The sequence below is a fragment of the Chiloscyllium plagiosum genome, unplaced genomic scaffold, assembly GCF_037043375.1.
Source record: "Chiloscyllium plagiosum isolate Xiang-an unplaced genomic scaffold, Cpla_swu_hap1 HiC_scaffold_53X, whole genome shotgun sequence".
NCBI classification, from domain to species: Eukaryota; Metazoa; Chordata; class Chondrichthyes; order Orectolobiformes; family Hemiscylliidae; genus Chiloscyllium; species Chiloscyllium plagiosum.
Genome location: NW_028270191.1, coordinates 27,167,291 through 27,186,148, shown reverse-complemented (window position 1 = coordinate 27,186,148; position 18,858 = coordinate 27,167,291). Strand labels below are relative to the sequence as shown.

At 45.3% G+C, this 18,858-nt stretch overlaps 2 non-coding genes across 2 annotated transcripts; both read left to right on the top strand.

Moving 5' to 3' along the window:
* Window positions 1-2,973: 2,973 nt before the first annotated feature.
* On the top strand, window positions 2,974-3,046 carry trnar-ucg (transfer RNA arginine (anticodon UCG)). The gene has a single exon. It is a non-coding gene; the product is annotated as a tRNA-Arg (tRNA).
* Window positions 3,047-6,439: 3,393 nt separating this feature from the next.
* On the top strand, window positions 6,440-6,512 carry trnar-ucg (transfer RNA arginine (anticodon UCG)). Its single transcript has one exon. It is a non-coding gene; the product is annotated as a tRNA-Arg (tRNA).
* The last annotated feature ends 12,346 nt before the right edge of the window (window positions 6,513-18,858 follow it).

Sequence of the window (18,858 nt, the reverse complement as noted above, 5' to 3'; positions counted from 1 at the left end):
GGGGGCACAACACAGTGTGACCATTTCAAACTTCAGTCCCATTGTTGTGCCATGTAAGATCACAGCAATGTTATGGGTCAAGACCTGGAAACTGGGGCCAGAATAGATGGATGTCTTTGAGCCGCACTGCACGATGCACTGAATGGTCGTTTCCCATTCTGCAAAAGTTCAAAGACAAATTTAAACTAATGGGCAGATAAAAAAAATCATAAAGAAAAAGACAAAAGCGGTTTCACTGAGAATAAATGCGAATGCTTCTCTCACCTTCTCATGTTACCTCCTGGTTCAGATTCGGTGCTCTCACCGCCGCAGCACCGGTTCTAATCCCTGTCAGGGAATGGGTGTTTTGTTCCGTAAACATATCGTGGTAACAGTATTTCTGACCAATTTTCCAAACCTGCAAGTTCATTGGATTTGTCCCAAACGTTAATAAGGTTAACATAAAACAAAGAGCTGCAGATGCTGGAAATCCGAAATAAAAAAAAACAAGAAATGATAGAGAAACTCAGCAGGCCCGGCAACATCTGTGGAGAGAAGCAGGGTTAGTGTTTCAGAGCCGACAGAACCAGATTAGTTTTACATTTCTATGTAATATTGCCGGGAAAATGATCAGATTTATCTGTCAGAATGTTTATCAAAATCTCTCATGAGCTTACAGCGTTACAAATTCAAAAGGACTCTATCGGCTGTAATGCTGTTTCCATTGCCCTGAGCTGCTGAAAGATTGTGCTTAAATGTTTACCTTTTTTGTCGTTTCGTTTCTGTCAGTTCGCAGCCATGTCACCTGATGAAAGAGCGTCGTTCCGAAAGCTGGTGTGCTTCTAATTAAACTTGTTGGACTATAACCTGGTGTTGTGTGATTTTTAACTATGTCAAAAGGAGAATTAGTCCTTTCAGTGTTTACGTCAACATGTGCATCCATTTGTGTCTCTTTCTCTGTGTATCCACCTGACCCTCTTCCACATTCTCCGACTCTCTGTCTGTCCATATCCCTCATTTCCCATCTCTGTTCTTCACAAGCCTGACATTAGGAGACAGTTTGAGAGTGGAGCTGCTGAGTGTCTTTCCCCACCCTAGCTGGACTGTGTAGAACTGAACTCACGTTCTCCGATTAATATGTCTGTCCCGCCGACCTGAGGTCAGGAGACATTTCCTCCTCAATATCTTATGACCCTTTCGAAATCAAAATAGAATTCGTAATCTATCAGGAAAACGAGCATAATTACAGGCCAACTATGGGAGCACAATGATGTATTTACTGTGGGTGTGAAATGAATGAACGGTGACAGCAGAGAATCGGGGGGATCGGCTGGAGGTGTCTGTGCCATTACCAGATCATTCCCCAGCAAGTCTGCAGTGTCTCCTGCCTCACCTCGTCATTTCCACCAAACTGGGAATGAAGCGGGGCTGGGGGTGGGGCGGAGTAAAAGAGGAGCGGAAGCAGAAATGCTTGTGAAACAACTGAAATAAACTCCAGGTTGAATTAATAGTTCGAGAGAAATAAAATTCACTCGTTGAATTAAACCAGGAAACATAAGCCGGATCACCGACTCAAACAGGATGCGGAATTGTTTGTGATCGGAGATCACACACTTGCAACAAGTTGACACAGCGACCCATTAACACAATAAGCAATCACCACGCAGATCTGAACGGAAAAACCCCCCTATCTACTTCGCAGGTGCATTAACCAACTAAATCACAGCACCGGGACGTGAGCAGCTTCACTTACCGATAGGTGCAGTCCTGTAACCACCTGGTCACTAACTCCGAAATGTGTTTTCTGTATCAATGTTGCTCAGTGAGAATTGCAATCAACCTACACTTTTGCAAAAAACAGTTCACAGCTGAACATTCTCCACTGAAAATGGACAGAAAAAAAGACAATCTCCTTTTGCATTGGCTTCAACATGATTGTTTCCAACTGTCTAAACTGACAGGGTAAAGAGGATGTGTTCAACCTCTTGGCCTCCCTTAATCATATTAATACACACTCAGGAACCTCACACCAAGAGGAACAGGGTCATTGAGGTGAATTGGCCAGGGGTGGTGTTTGAGTCAGTGTAAACAGTGTGCAGTGAAGGCTGTCCCATGAACACCGACACTGAGCCTTGTACCACCAGCTCCACCTCACATCCTGCCTCATGCCTCCCAGTCATCTTTGCTGTTGTCATAAACCTGGTCCCTTTTTTGCCAAAAGTTGTTCCTTCTCTCAAGCATACCCTGTCCATGATTTATTTTTTCAGATGGATAACAAAGCAGGTCAGGCTTACGATGAGACCCGGTTGTTACAGGGATGAAAAGGGTTTTGAGAAGCCTTTTGTTTATATATAAACAGATGAGACTTCTGTTATTTATGTGTCCGCTAGTAACTGCACTCCAAGATGAAACTTTACCATGAACTACTACCCTCTGTCTTCTTCCAGCCGGCCAATTCCTAATCCAAACCTCCAACTCACCCTCAATGCCATACCTCCGTATTTTGTGCAGTAGCCAACCATGGGGAACCTTATCAAACGCCTTACTAAAATCCATATACACCACATCTACCGCTTTACCCTCGTCTACCTCCTTAGTCACCTTCTCAAAGAATTCAATAAGGTTTGTGAGGCACGACCTGCCCTTCACAAAACCATGCTGACTATCCTTGATCACATTATTCCTATCCAGATGTTCATAAATCCTATCCATTACAATTCTCTCTAAGACTTTGCCCACAACAGAAGTGAGACACACCGGCCTATAGTTACTAGGGTTATTCCTACTCCCCTTCTTGAACAAGGGAACCACATTTGCTATCCTCCAGTCTACTGGCACTATTCCTGTAGACAAGGAGGACATAAAAATCAAGGCCAATGGCTCTGCAATCTCCTCCTTTGCTTCCCAGAGAATCCTAGGATAAATGCCATCAGGCCCAGGGGACTTATCTATTTTCACCCTTTCCAGAATCTCCTCCTTTGCGTGTTGTGTGTTGGGCCAGTGGCGTAATGGATAACGCGTCTGACTTCGGATCAGAAGATTGTAGGTTCGAGTCCTACCTGGCTCGAGCGCATGTTTCCTGTTGCATTTCCGTTTCTGAGTTGTTTGGAGGGGCTGGGATTATATTCTTGCTTTTTTGAATTTGAAAGTTGCATTTCATCCCGATGCAGCTCATTGTCAGACCGATGTATGACAGCTCCTGTTATGTCAGGGTCTGTGGAGCTGCAGGGATTGGAACAGTACGTTTTGATATTTAAAAGCTGCAACTGAGTCTGTTGACCGTTTTAAATTCCAGCTCACCGCAGCATCTCTCATTGTCTGTCCAACTGGCTTGAGTTACACCTAAAAGTGGAGAAGCATGTATGTGGGGTTGGAGGACAACAGTGAAGCACAAGGGGCGAGTATAATCCTGACATCTTTGCCCCACCCCCCAGGGTATGAGTTTGTGTGTCTCTCTCTGTGGGTGAAAATAAGTAAGTGTTCGTCAAGGGGGGCACAACACAGTGTGACCATTTCAAACTTCAGTCCCATTGTTGTGCCATGTAAGATCACAGCAATGTTATGGGTCAAGACCTGGAAACTGGGGCCAGAATAGATTGATGTCTTTGAGCCGCACTGCTCGATGGACTGAATGGTCGTTTCCCATTCTGCAAAAGTTCAAAGACAAATTTAAACTAATGGGCAGATAAAAAAAATCATAAAGAAAAAGACAAAAGCGGTTTCACTGAGAATAAATGCGAATGCTTCTCCCACCTTCTCATGTCACCTCTTGGTTCAGATTCGGTGCTCTCACCGCCGCAGCACCGGTTCTATTCCCTGTCAGGGAATGGGTGTTTTGTTCCGTAAACATATCGTGGTAACAGTATTTCTGACCAATTTTCCAAACCTGCAAGTTCATTGGATTTGTCCGAAACGTTAATAAGGTTAACATAAAACAAAGAGCTGCAGATGCTGGAAATCCGAAATAAAAAAAAACAAGAAATGATAGAGAAACTCAGCAGGCCCGGCAACATCTGTGGAGAGAAGCAGGGTTAGTGTTTCAGAGCCGACAGAACCAGGTTAGTTTTACATTTCTATGTAATATTGCCGGGAAAATGATCAGATTTATCTGTCAGAATGTTTATCAAAATCTCTCATGAGCTTACAGCGTTACAAATTCAAAAGGACTCTATCGGCTGTAATGCTGTTTCCATTGCCCTGAGCTGCTGAAAGATTGTGCTTAAATGTTTACCTTTTTTGTCGTTTCGTTTCTGTCAGTTCGCAGCCATGTCACCTGATGAAAGAGCGTCGCTCCGAAAGCTAGTGCTTCTAATTAAACTTGTTGGACTATAACCAGGTGTTGTGTGATTTTTAACTATGTCAAAAGGAGAATTAGTCCCTTCATGGTTTACGTCAACATGTGTCTCCATTTGTGTCTCTTTCTCTGTGTATCCACCTGACTCTCTTCCACATTCTCCGACTCTCTGTCTGTCCATATCCCTCATTTCCCATCTCTGTTCTTCACAAGCCTGACATTAGGAGACAGTTTGAGAGTGGAGCTGCTGAGTGTCTTTCCCCACCCTAGCTGGACTGTGTAGAACTGAACTCACGTTCTCCGATTAATATGTCTGTCCCGCCGACCTGAGGTCAGGAGACATTTCCTCCTCAATATCTTATGACCCTTTCGAAATCAAAATAGAATTCGTAATCTATCAGGAAAACGAGCATAATTACAGGCCAACTATGGGAGCACAATGATGTATTTACTGTGGGTGTGAAATGAATGAACGGTGACAGCAGAGAATCGGGGGGATCGGCTGGAGGTGTCTGTGCCATTACCAGATCATTCCCCAGCAAGTCTGCAGTGTCTCCAGCCTCACCTCGTCATTTCCACCAAACTGGGAATGAAGCGGGGCTGGGGGTGGGGCGGAGTAAAAGAGGAGCGGAAGCAGAAATGCTTGTGAAACAACTGAAATAAACTCCAGGTTGAATTAATAGTTCGAGAGAAATAAAATTCACTCGTTGAATTAAACCAGGAAACATAAGCCGGATCACCGACTCAAACAGGATGCGGAATTGTTTGTGATCGGAGATCACACACTTGCAACAAGTTGACACAGCGACCCATTAACACAATAAGCAATCACCACGCAGATCTGAACGGAAAAACCCCCCTATCTACTTCGCAGGTGCATTAACCAACTAAATCACAGCACCGGGACGTGAGCAGCTTCACTTACCGATAGGTGCAGTCCTGTAACCACCTGGTCACTAACTCCGAAATGTGTTTTCTGTATCAATGTTGCTCAGTGAGAATTGCAATCAACCTACACTTTTGCAAAAAACAGTTCACAGCTGAACATTCTCCACTGAAAATGGACAGAAAAAAAGACAATCTCCTTTTGCATTGGCTTCAACATGATTGTTTCCAACTGTCTAAACTGACAGGGTAAAGAGGATGTGTTCAACCTCTTGGCCTCCCTTAATCATATTAATACACACTCAGGAACCTCACACCAAGAGGAACAGGGTCATTGAGGTGAATTGGCCAGGGGTGGTGTTTGAGTCAGTGTAAACAGTGTGCAGTGAAGGCTGTCCCATGAACACCGACACTGAGCCTTGTACCACCAGCTCCACCTCACATCCTGCCTCATGCCTCCCAGTCATCTTTGCTGTTGTCATAAACCTGGTCCCTTTTTTGCCAAAAGTTGTTCCTTCTCTCAAGCATACCCTGTCCATGATTTATTTTTTCAGATGGATAACAAAGCAGGTCAGGCTTACGATGAGACCCGGTTGTTACAGGGATGAAAAGGGTTTTGAGAAGCCTTTTGTTTATATATAAACAGATGAGACTTCTGTTATTTATGTGTCCGCTAGTAACTGCACTCCAAGATGAAACTTTACCATGAACTACTACCCTCTGTCTTCTTCCAGCCGGCCAATTCCTAATCCAAACCTCCAACTCACCCTCAATGCCATACCTCCGTATTTTGTGCAGTAGCCAACCATGGGGAACCTTATCAAACGCCTTACTAAAATCCATATACACCACATCTACCGCTTTACCCTCGTCTACCTCCTTAGTCACCTTCTCAAAGAATTCAATAAGGTTTGTGAGGCACGACCTGCCCTTCACAAAACCATGCTGACTATCCTTGATCACATTATTCCTATCCAGATGTTCATAAATCCTATCCATTACAATTCTCTCTAAGACTTTGCCCACAACAGAAGTGAGACACACCGGCCTATAGTTACTAGGGTTATTCCTACTCCCCTTCTTGAACAAGGGAACCACATTTGCTATCCTCCAGTCTACTGGCACTATTCCTGTAGACAAGGAGGACATAAAAATCAAGGCCAATGGCTCTGCAATCTCCTCCTTTGCTTCCCAGAGAATCCTAGGATAAATGCCATCAGGCCCAGGGGACTTATCTATTTTCACCCTTTCCAGAATCTCCTCCTTTGCGTGTTGTGTGTTGGGCCAGTGGCGTAATGGATAACGCGTCTGACTTCGGATCAGAAGATTGTAGGTTCGAGTCCTACCTGGCTCGAGCGCATGTTTCCTGTTGCATTTCCGTTTCTGAGTTGTTTGGAGGGGCTGGGATTATATTCTTGCTTTTTTGAATTTGAAAGTTGCATTTCATCCCGATGCAGCTCATTGTCAGACCGATGTATGACAGCTCCTGTTATGTCAGGGTCTGTGGAGCTGCAGGGATTGGAACAGTACGTTTTGATATTTAAAAGCTGCAACTGAGTCTGTTGACCGTTTTAAATTCCAGCTCACCGCAGCATCTCTCATTGTCTGTCCAACTGGCTTGAGTTACACCTAAAAGTGGAGAAGCATGTATGTGGGGTTGGAGGACAACAGTGAAGCACAAGGGGCGAGTATAATCCTGACATCTTTGCCCCACCCCCCAGGGTATGAGTTTGTGTGTCTCTCTCTGTGGGTGAAAATAAGTAAGTGTTCGTCAAGGGGGGCACAACACAGTGTGACCATTTCAAACTTCAGTCCCATTGTTGTGCCATGTAAGATCACAGCAATGTTATGGGTCAAGACCTGGAAACTGGGGCCAGAATAGATTGATGTCTTTGAGCCGCACTGCTCGATGGACTGAATGGTCGTTTCCCATTCTGCAAAAGTTCAAAGACAAATTTAAACTAATGGGCAGATAAAAAAAATCATAAAGAAAAAGACAAAAGCGGTTTCACTGAGAATAAATGCGAATGCTTCTCCCACCTTCTCATGTCACCTCTTGGTTCAGATTCGGTGCTCTCACCGCCGCAGCACCGGTTCTATTCCCTGTCAGGGAATGGGTGTTTTGTTCCGTAAACATATCGTGGTAACAGTATTTCTGACCAATTTTCCAAACCTGCAAGTTCATTGGATTTGTCCGAAACGTTAATAAGGTTAACATAAAACAAAGAGCTGCAGATGCTGGAAATCCGAAATAAAAAAAAACAAGAAATGATAGAGAAACTCAGCAGGCCCGGCAACATCTGTGGAGAGAAGCAGGGTTAGTGTTTCAGAGCCGACAGAACCAGGTTAGTTTTACATTTCTATGTAATATTGCCGGGAAAATGATCAGATTTATCTGTCAGAATGTTTATCAAAATCTCTCATGAGCTTACAGCGTTACAAATTCAAAAGGACTCTATCGGCTGTAATGCTGTTTCCATTGCCCTGAGCTGCTGAAAGATTGTGCTTAAATGTTTACCTTTTTTGTCGTTTCGTTTCTGTCAGTTCGCAGCCATGTCACCTGATGAAAGAGCGTCGCTCCGAAAGCTAGTGCTTCTAATTAAACTTGTTGGACTATAACCTGGTGTTGTGTGATTTTTAACTATGTCAAAAGGAGAATTAGTCCCTTCATGGTTTACGTCAACATGTGTCTCCATTTGTGTCTCTTCCTCTGTGTATCCACCTGACCCTCTTCCACATTCTCCGACTCTCTGTCTGTCCATATCCCTCATTTCCCATCTCTGTTCTTCACAAGCCTGACATTAGGAGACAGTTTGAGAGTGGAGCTGCTGAGTGTCTTTCCCCACCCTAGCTGGACTGTGTAGAACTGAACTCACGTTCTCCGATTAATATGTCTGTCCCGCCGACCTGAGGTCAGGAGACATTTCCTCCTCAATATCTTATGACCCTTTCGAAATCAAAATAGAATTCGTAATCTATCAGGAAAACGAGCATAATTACAGGCCAACTATCGGAGCACAATGATGTATTTACTGTGGGTGTGAAATGAATGAACGGTGACAGCAGAGAATCGGGGGGATCGGCTGGAGGTGTTTGTGCCATTACCAGATCATTCCCCAGCAAGTCTGCAGTGTCTCCTGCCTCACCTCGTCATTTCCACCAAACTGGGAATGAAGCGGGGCTGGGGGTGGGGCGGAGGAAAAGAGGAGCGGAAGCAGAAATGCTTGTGAAACAACTGAAATAAACTCCAGGTTGAATTAATAGTTCGAGAGAAATAAAATTCACTCGTTGAATTAAACCAGGAAACATAAGCCGGATCACCGACTCAAACAGGATGCGGAATTGTTTGTGATCGGAGATCACACACTTGCAACAAGTTGACACAGCGACCCATTAACACAATAAGCAATCACCACGCAGATCTGAACGGAAAAACCCCCCTATCTACTTCGCAGGTGCATTAACCAACTAAATCACAGCACCGGGACGTGAGCAGCTTCACTTACCGATATGTGCAGTCCTGTAACCACCTGGTCACTAACTCCGAAATGTGTTTTCTGTATCAATGTTGCTCAGTGAGAATTGCAATCAACCTCCACTTTTGCAAAAACAGTTCACAGCTGAACATTCTCCACTGAAAATGGACAGAAAAAAAGACAATCTCCTTTTGCATTGGCTTCAACATGATTCTTTCGATCTGTCTAAACTGATAGGGGAAAGAGGATGTCTTCAACCTCTTGGCCTCCCTTAATCATATTAATACACACTCAGGAACCTCACACCAAGAGGAACAGGGTCATTGAGGTGAATTGGCCAGGGCTGGTGTTTGAGTCAGTGTAAACAGTGTGCAGTGAAGGCTGACCCATGAACACAGACACTGAGCCTTGTACCACCAGCTCCACCTCCCATCCTGCCTCATGCCTCCCAGTCATCTTTGCTGTTGTCATAAACCTGGTCCCTTTTTTGCCAAAAGTTGTTCCTTCTCTCAAGCATACCCTGTCCATGATTTATTTTTTCAGATGGATAACAAAGCAGGTCAGGCTTACGATGAGACCGGGTTGGTATAGGGATTTAAAGGGTTTTGAGAAGCCATTTGTTTATATATAAACAGATGAGACTTCAGGCCAAAGTGGTCATGTCTGAGAAGTCATCCGTGGATGTGGTGAGTTCTCGCTGAGCAGTACAGTGCAGTCCAGAACTGGTTGGAAGTTCAACAGTGAGCTGAGTGGAAACTCTCTCTTCTGCCCTTCTAACCTCAACCTGGAAGCATTTGACCTTTTTGTGTACTCTGTTGTAAAGGGGGTCTGCTTATTGGGACTGTTGTGGATATTCGGAACTGCACACTTAGGTCAAATTTGGAATACACTGAGTTCTGTAGGGGTTCCTAATTGTGTTGTTCGTGTTTCATTGTGTAATTTTGAGAATTATTTGATTCTCTGATTTAAACCTGGTAGTCAACTTCGCTAACTTAATCTGGGTAATTGTAACTGTACACTTACCGATACAAATTGCAAAGTTATGGACTGGGCTGCCTGCTTAAGAACGTTTTGAGCAGTCTGGCCTAGTCCATAGCACGGTGCATTTTTATTTCACTTCCCCACTCCACTTCTCAACTTAAACCCGGCCGATTGCAGGTGTCCAAATAGACCCTATCACTATTAGAAACGCATTCCTGGGATATCGCTGTCACTCAATGGGATGGGACTCACTGCCCATCCCTAATTACTCCAGAGATGCAGGTAATGCCTTACTTTCCCGAACACTTGAATTCCTCAGCGGGGTTGTGCAGCCATGATACCGCTCGGGAGGGAGGGAGGTCCAGGATTTAGAACCAGCGACACTGAAGGGACATCGGTACATTTCCAACTCAGAACGGTGAGATGATTGGAAGGGGGCTTCCGGTGATAGGTTCCCCCTGTATCTGCTGCCAGTGTCCTTCGAGATTCCAGGCCAGGTGTTAGAATTGGAGGTAGGTGAGCACTTTGGGGACAGTGACCACAATTCTGTGAGTTTTACTCTAGTGATGGAGAGGGATAAGTGTGCACTGCAGGGCAAGAGTTATAGCTGGGGGCAGGGAAATTATGATGCTGTGAGGCACGACCTAGGATGCGTGGCTTGGAAAAGTAGGCTTCAAGACAAGGGCGTAATTGATATGTGGAGCTTGTTCAAGGAGCAACTATTGAGTGTCCTTGATAAGTATGTACCTGTCAGGCAGGGAGGAAAGGGTCGTGTGAGGGAGCCGTGGTTTAATAAGGAATTGGAATCCCTTGTTAAAGGGAAGAGGGCGGCCTATGTAAAGATGAGGCGTGAAGGTTCAGTTGGGGCAATTGAGAGTTATAAGGTAGCCAGGAAGGAACTGAAGAGAGAGCTAAGAGCAGCAAGGTCCTTAGTTGGTAGGATTAGGCAAAACCCTAAGGCTTTCTATAGGTATGTCAGGAATAAAAGAATGACTAGGGTAGGAATAGGTCCAGTCAAGGATAGTAGGGGGAAGTTGCGTGTGGAGGCTGAAGAGATTGGGGAGACACTGAATGAATACTTTTCGTCAGTATTCACTCAGGAACAGGACATTGTTGCCGATGTGAATACTGAGTCACAATTAATTAGAATGGATGGCTTTGAGGTATGTAGGGAAGAGGTGTTGGAAATTCTGGAAAGGGTGAAAATAGATAAGTCCCCTGGGCCTGATGGCATTTATCCTAGGATTCTCTGGGAAGCAAAGGAGGAGATTGCAGAGCCATTGGCCTCGATTTTTATGTCCTCATTGTCTACAGGAATAATGCCAGTAGACTGGAGGATAGCAAATGTGGTTCCCTTGTTCAAGAAGGGGAGTAAGGATAACCCTAGTAACTATAGGCCGGTGTGTCTCACTTCTGTTGTGGGCAAAGTCTTAGAGAGAATTGTAAGGGATAGGATTTATGAACATCTGGATAGGAATAATGTGATCAAGGATAGTCAGCATGGTTTTGTGAAGGGCAGGTCGTGCCTCACAAACCTTATTGAATTCTTTGAGAAGGTGACTAAGGAGGTAGACGAGGGTAAAGCGGTAGATGTGGTGTATATGGATTTTAGTAAGGCGTTTGATAAGGTTCCCCATGGTTGGCTACTGCACAAAATACGGAGGTATGGCATTGAGGGTGAGTTGGAGGTTTGGATTAGGAATTGGCCGGCTGGAAGAAGACAGAGGGTAGTAGTTGATGGTAAAGGTTCATCTTGGAGTGCAGTTACTAGCGGTGTTCCGCAATGATCTGTTTTGGGACCATTGCTGTTTGTCATTTTTATAAATGACCTGGAGGAGGGGCTAGAAGGTTGGCTGAGCAAGTTTGCGGATGATACGAAAGTCAGTGGAGTTGTTGACAGTGAGGAAGGATGTGTCAAGTTACAGCAGGATATAGATAAGTTGCAGAGCTGGGCAGAAAATTGGCAAATGGAGTTCAATGTAAGTAAGTATGAGGTGATTCACTTTGGTAAGAGTAACAAAAAGACGGGGTACTGGGCTAATGGTCGGAGACTTGGTAGTGTGGATGAGCAGAGGGATCTTGGTGTCCATGTACACAGATCTCTGAAAGTTGCCACCCAGGTAAATAGTGCGATGAAGAAAGCATATGGCGTACTGGCTTTTATTGGTAGAGGAATTGAGTTCCGGAGCCCTGAGGTCATGTTGCAGTTGTATAAGACTCTGGTGCGGCCGCATCTGGAGTATTGTGTGCAGTTTTGGTCGCCACACTTTCGGAAGGATGTGGAGGCATCTGGAACGGGTGCAGAGGAGGTTTACCAGGATGTTGCCTGGTATGGTGGGAAGATCGTATGAGGAAAGGCTGAGGCACTTGAGGCTGTTTTCATTGGAGAAAAGAAGGTTTAGGGGTGACTTGATAGAGGTGTACAAGATGATTAGGGGTTTAGATAGGGTTGACAATGAGAACCTTTTTCCATGTATGGAGTCAGCTATTACGAGGGGGCATAGCTTTAAATTAAGGTGGGGGGGTAGGTATAGGACAGATGTTAGGGGTGGATTCTTTACTCAGCGAGTCGTGAGTTCATGGAATGCCCTGCCAGTAGCAGTGGTGGACTCTCCCTCATTATGGGCATTTAAACGGGCATTGGATAGTCATATGGAGGATAGTGGGCTGGTGTAGGTTAGGTGGGCTTGGATCGGCGCAACATCGAGGGCCAAAGGGCCTGTACTGCGCTGTATTTTTCTATGTTCTATGTTCTATAGATCGATGCAAACAATCACTGGACTGATTCTGGCAGAAACCACATGCGTCTTCTATGCGCAACGAGGAACGCATTCTCATTCAGGTAATTCACACAAAGAGAGATAAATGTTCCTTCCCTGACTGGGAATCGTATCCAAGTCTGGGCGATGCAAATTCGGACTCTTAAGCAGGGATCCCCCCCACCCCCCACCCCACCGCACCCACCACCCCACCCCACCCCACCCCACCCCCGTGCTGCTTACTGTAACCTTTCTGACCTGACTTACACACAGTCTTTTTTTTAGTTTAGATTCCCTACAGTGTGGAAACATGCCCTTCGGCCCAACAAGTCCACACTGCCCCTCCGAAGAGAAACCCTCCCAAACCCATTCCCCTACCCTATATTTACACCTGCCTAACGCACCTAACACTGTGTGAAAGTTAGCACTGCCAATTCACCTGACCTGCACATCTTTAGATTGTGGGAGGAAACTGGAGCACCCTGTCTCTGTCCTTTGGGTTATACCCACCTTCGGCAGCAATGCTTCTCTCTCCAAGTTTCCAAACAGTTCATGTTATCGCCCTGGGTTTCAACGTGAGGAAAGTGGATTTTGATAAATTGGTGTTGTTCAGGAGTAGCACTGACGGAAGGTACAGAACAAGGGCTCGTTCTCAGGCGATGGGTGGGGGTGAAGTGGCGCCATCTATAAACGCGTCATTCAACTCGTCTGATTCCAGATCCCGGGGCTAGAAATAACTGGAGCTTTCTCGCGGAATTTCTTCACGACTGGAAGAGACCATGACGCCAAGTATGAAAGTACATTTCACTGGAGTGGATCGTGAAATCGCGCAGTGACTTGTGAATAAAACGCTGGAAACGTCCAGCAGAGGAGCAGGCGACCCCGAAGTAGGCGCCTGTGAACAGATGTCTTTCCTTTTGCACTGAAAGGCACTGCTTCACAAAGTGGGGACTTCCAAGTGAAGCAGTGACGGGGATTATCTCAGCGGGTTGTTCACCTTGTGAATGCTTTCTCTCCCCAATGTCCGTGTTTACATTCCATGTTGACAAGCTGTGGGCTCATTGCACGTTCATTGGTCTAGTGGCGTAATGGATAACGCGCCCTGACTTCGGATCAGGAAGTTGTCGGCTCGAGTTGTGCGGGTTCCCTGTGGCATGTCTCACCTCTCCACCCCTTCAGGCACTCTGCCTGTATTCCTGATGAAAGACTTTTGCCCGACACGTCGATTTTTCCTGCTCCTCGGATGCAGCCTGAACTGTTGTGCTTTTCCAGTACCACTCTGATCTACCGTCTAGTTTCCAGCATCTGCAGTCATTGTTTTTACCCTGTTGCATGCCCTTACCTTGTCTGTGTTCTCCAGGAGGTGCAGGGATTCATTGGCGTGCTTTTGAAATTGGAAGTTGCATTTGGGCCCATTGCATTTCATTGCCAGGTAAGTGGATGGTAGGTCCTGTTATGTCAGCTTCTGAGGATCTGTAGGAATGGGATCAGTGGGTTTTTTTTTTGAATTTGAAAATTGCAGTTGGGTCCATTGCAGCTCATTGCCAGAGAGGTGTAACACGTCCTGATTTGCCTGGTTCTGAGGAGCTGCACGGATTCCATCCAAGTGTTTTTGAATTTGAATGTTGCCTTTGGGTCCATTGCAGCTCATTGTCAGAGAGGTTTGTGACAGGTGATGTTATGTCAGGTTCTGAGGAGCTGCAGCGATTGGATCACTGTGCTTTTGAATTTGAAAGTTGCACCTGGACCCATTGCCCATTTTCAATTCCAGCTCACCTCAACGTCTCTCATTGACTGTGCAACTGGCTTGTGTTCCACCTAAAGCTGCCTTTTGTCAGAGAACCTTGTCTGTGAAGACAAAGGGCTCAAGTGAAGCACAAAGAGCGGATATAATCCTGAAACCTTTGACCCTCACAGGGAACGTGTCTGTTTGTCTCCCTCTGTGGGTGAAAAAGGAGATGTGTTCGTCAATGGGGTTACAACACAGTGTGAACAGGCCAAACGTCGGTTCCATTTCTGTGTCATTTAAGATGACAAGGAGAATCACATTGACATTTACACTGGGAGCATCAGAACACACAAGGTTATGTGTCAAAGCTGGTATCTGGGACTAGTCTAGATGGATGCCTGATGAGCCGCACTGAATGATGGGCTGAAAGGTCTTTTTGCACTCTGTGAATGCTCGAATGCAAGTAGAAACTACTCTTCAGATGAAAAGATCAAAAATAAAAATGCAGAAGCAGTTTCATTGAGAGTAAATGCGACAGATTTGGTCGACTTCTCACGAAAGACAAGAGTGGTCCGAAAGGAAGAGGGCTAAATTGGTGGAAGGCCAACTATGTCAACATTAGGCTGTAGCTGGGGAATGCAGACTGGGAACAGGTGTTTTGAACGTATATCCATATTCAATATGTGGGTGGTTTTTAAAGAAAGGTTGATTAGCGTTCAGGAGAGAGGATGTTCCTGGAAAATGAGCGATAGAAATGGAAAGACCAGGGAACCATGGCTGCCAGGTGAAATGCCAGCCTAGCTAAGAGGAAAAGGGATGCGTACTTAAGGTCCAGGTAACTGAAGACAGACAAACTTTTGAAAGAACATCAGGAATGTACTGCCAATCTGAAACGATGAGTTAAGAGGCCTAAAAGGGGTCATGAGATATCCTCAGTGAGCAGGGTTAAGGAAAGTGCCTTCATTCAGATATAATGAGCAAGAGGGTACTAGACAAAGTATTGGCCCACTCAGGACAAAGGAGGAACCTGTTGCGTGCAGTCAGGGAAAATGGGTGAAATTCTTATTGAGTACCTGGCATTGCTGTTCACCAAGGATAGGGATATGGTGGATGTAAAAGTTAGGGATAGATGTTTTATTACTCTAGGTCAAGCTGGCATAAGGAGGGAGGAAGTGTTGGGTATTCAAAAAGGCAGAAAGGTGGGTTAGTCTCCAGGTCTGGATCGGATCTATCCCAGGTTTCTGAGGGAAGTGAGAGAGGAAATAACCGAGGTTTTAACAAATACCTTTCCAACATCATTGAACACGGGTGAGGACCTGGAGTACTGGAGAATTGCTAATGATTTCCCCTTGTTTAAGCAGGTTAGCAGGAATAATCCAGTAATTACAGACCTGTGAGTCTGTTGTCAGTGACAGGGAAGTTACTGGAGAAGATACTGAGGATTAGGATATATTTCCATTTGGAAGAAAATGGGCTAATCAGTGAGAGGCAACATGGTTTTGTGCAGGGAAGGTCATGTCTTACAAACCGAATAGAATTTTTTGAAAAGGTGACAAAGTTGATTGATGAGGGGAAGAATGCATGAACTTTAGCCAGGCTTTTGATAAAGTACGCAGATGGAGAAGGTGAAGTCACATGGAGTCCAGGGTGCTTGAGCTAAATCGGTAGAGAACTGGCCGGGCAACAGGAGACAGAGAGTAGCAGTTGGAAGGGACTTCCTGAAAATGGAGATATGTGACAGTGGTTCCACAGGGATCCGTATTGGGACCACTGTTCTTTGTGATATACAAAATGATTTCCAGAAAGGTATAGATGTCTCATTAGCAAGTTTGCAGATAGTGAAGGGGACTGTCAGAGAATACAGCAGAATAAGGATAGATTGAAGAGTCATGCAGAGAAATTGCAGATGGAATTCAAGCCAGACAAATTTGAGGAGATGCATTTTGGAAGATCCAATTCAAGAGTGAACTATACAGTAAATGGAAAAGTCCCTGGAAAATTGATGTACAGAGAGATCTGGGTGTTCAGGGCCATTGTTCCCTGAAGATGGCAACACAGGTCAGTAGAGTGGTCAAGAAGGCACATGGCATACTTTCCTTCGTCGGACGGGGTATTGAGTACAAGAGTTAATAGGTCATGTTACACTTGTATAAGACTTTGGTTCAGCCACATTTGGAATACTGCGTACAGTTCAGGTTGCCACATTACCAAAAGGATGCGGATGTTTTGGAGAGAGTGCAGAGGAGGTTTGCCCGTACATTGCCTAGTATGGAGGGCGCTAGCTATGAGGAAAGGTTGAGTAGGTTAGGATTATTTTCATTGGAAAGAAGGAGGTTTGGGGGGGGTGGGGCTGATTGAGTCCTACAAAATCGTGAGAGGTATAGGCAGGGTGGATAGCAAGAAGCCTTTTCCCATGGTGGGGAACTCAATTACTCGGGGTCACGAGTTCAAAGTGACAGGGGAAATGGTTGGGGGAGAAATGTGTGGAAGGTTCTCTATGCAGAGGGTGGTGAGTGTGTTGCCAGGTCATGTTGCCAGCGGAGGTGGTCGGGGTGGGAACAATAGCATAAAATAAGATGTATTTAGACAGATACATGGATGGACAGGAAGCAAAGGGATACAGACCCTTAGAAAATAGGCAGCAGGTTTAGATAGAGGATCTGGGTCGGCATAGGCTTGGAGGGCCGAAGGGCCTGTTCCTGTGCTGTAATGTTCCTTGTCCTTTGTATGACTGCTCTGTTTGGAAAATCATTAAACACTACAAGGCAGCTGATGAATTGTCTGCCCCTCCTCCTCACTGATTGGTTCTGCATCCAATTCCTTCTCTCTCTTGCTCAGTCAGGGTTTTGTGAAAATCAAGGTGGGAGTAAGTAGGCCTCCTAGAGGAGGGAGTGTCTCTTAACACTGAAGGGGCATGGGGGGGAGCGGTCATATCATCCACTGGGCTGAGGAGTGACAGATGGAGTTTCATTTCAATAAATGAAAGATAATTTTTAGAGCTGGATAGAGTTCATTGATGAAGTGACCAGGAAGGTTGATGAGGGCAGAGCCGTAGATGTAGTCTATATGGATTTCAGTAAGGCCTTTGGTAAGGTTCCACCTCATAGATTGCGAAGACTTGTGGCTCAGGTTGAGGTTCTAGATGTAGGTTTGCTCACTGAGCTGGAAGATTCGTCTTCAGACGTTTCGTCACACTACTAAGTAACATCTTCAGTGAGCCTCCGGATGAAGCACTGGTGGTATGGCCCACTTTCTATTTATGTGTTTAGGTTTCATTGGCCGGTGACATCATTTCCTATGGTGACGTCAATTCCTGTTATTTTTCTCAGTGGGTGGTAAATGAGTTTGTTGAATTAGTTTCAGTTTGGATGCCATTCCTCTAGGATCTCGGATGATACATCTGAAAATTAACCTTCCAGACAGATACATACACATTGAGGAAGAGAGAGAGAGAGACATGCAGAGAGAAAGGTCCTAGGTCTCCCTCCCAATTGCCCCCTTCTATGTTTAAAGCGATACAATACCACATGCACACACACAGGCATGCACAGACACACTTACACAAACACACACGTGCACATACACACACTCTCACTCATACACACACTTACTCACACACACACACACTTTCACTCACTCTCCCTCACAGACACACACTCACTCACACATACACTTACTCACTCAGACACTCACACACATACACTTACTCTCTCACACACACACTCATTCACACACACAAACTCTCACTCACTCACACACGCACATTCACTCACACACACATACACTCTCACACACACACACGCACTCACTCTCACTCACTCTCTCGATCACACACAGACACAATCTCACTCACTCAGTCACTCACTCACTCACACAAGCGCAGACACATGCGCACGCACAAACAACACACTCTCTCACTCACACACACACATTCATACACATTCACTCACACAAGCGCACACACACACAAACACACATTCTCTCGCTCACTCACACACATACACACACACTCAATCACACAAGTGCACAAACACACACTCACTCACACACGTACACACAAACTCACTCAAACAAGCATGCACACAAGCGTGCACACACACTCGCTCACTCACACACACACACAAACACACACACACAAACGCTCACACACACACAAGCACTCACACACAAACACTCACACACACAGTCACTCACACACACAGTCACACAAACACACACACACACACACAAACGCTCACACACACACACTCACACACACACACACACTCACACACACACACACTCACACACACACACACACAGTCACTCACACACATATGCTAGTTTGGAGAGGATTGTAATTGTACTGAGGCTCCTCAGAGTGAAACGTGTTCATGTTCAGAAATAGCCATGACTTGGAGGTGTTGGTGTAGGACTGGGGTGGACAAAGTTAAAGATTTTTAACCGTGTTCAGGAAATGTAAGTGTCCCCTCTGAAATGAGGGAAATGAATTGTCTTTGGACAATTTTCCGGACATTATCCACATTGAATAGAGTATCCAGGCACCTCTGAGTGAATCGTCCTGACAGGGTCAACTTTAAGGCACTTTCTGCAATTTCTAATGTTTTGCAACGGACTCTCTTAGACTCGAATTGAGAAACAAATTGAAGATTGGGGGGTGGCAACCAGCCCTGGGTTAGTTCATCTGCTTCTGCTCATGTCTCAGGGGCAACATCAATCAGAGAAAACTGCTCTGTGTCTCCGAAGACATTGTTT